Source organism: Anarrhichthys ocellatus, unplaced genomic scaffold, assembly GCF_004355925.1.
Source record: "Anarrhichthys ocellatus isolate YVR2014 unplaced genomic scaffold, GSC_Weel_1.0 scaffold77, whole genome shotgun sequence".
Taxonomy (NCBI): Eukaryota; Metazoa; Chordata; class Actinopteri; order Perciformes; family Anarhichadidae; genus Anarrhichthys; species Anarrhichthys ocellatus.
The window spans coordinates 902021-902485 of NW_022280107.1; the positions used below are offsets into that span (position 1 = coordinate 902021).

Consider the following 465-nt stretch of genomic DNA (forward strand, 5'->3'; position numbering starts at 1 on the left):
GTGTGTGTGTGTGTGTGTGTGTGTGTGTGTGTGTGTGTGTGTGTGTGAGTGAGAGAGATTCTTCATCCGCTAAATTATTTTCCTCCACATCATTGAACACAGCACTGTTGTGGTGAAGCCATCTGCTTTCTTTGTTTCATTAAATGAAATGCAGCATCTCCATCTCAGCTGTTATGAGGTGCAGTTTGATCTCATTACCAGCAGGGGGCAGTGTTGTGCAACAGTTTAGCTCCAGTGATTTGGTTTTGGGGGGTTAAAGGTCAGTTTGCTCATGACCTCAGATGGGACATTAAGGAAAGAAACAACAGTGGAAAGAAAACATCCAAAATACACATTCAGCTGTTTTTGTCACCAAAAGTTAACATTTGCATATTTAAACATAACATTTCAGAAAACTTGTAATACAATAAATACTCTGCTTAATGTGAGTGATGAAGTGGTGAAGTTTCATGGTGATATCATGAG

General features: G+C 39.6%; 1 protein-coding gene across 1 annotated transcript in view; it reads left to right on the forward strand.

The window, feature by feature from the left end:
• Window positions 1-465, forward strand: part of gdap2 (ganglioside induced differentiation associated protein 2) — a 27440-nt gene that overhangs the window by 9758 nt on the left and 17217 nt on the right. The gene's annotated exons all lie outside the window — the stretch shown is intronic.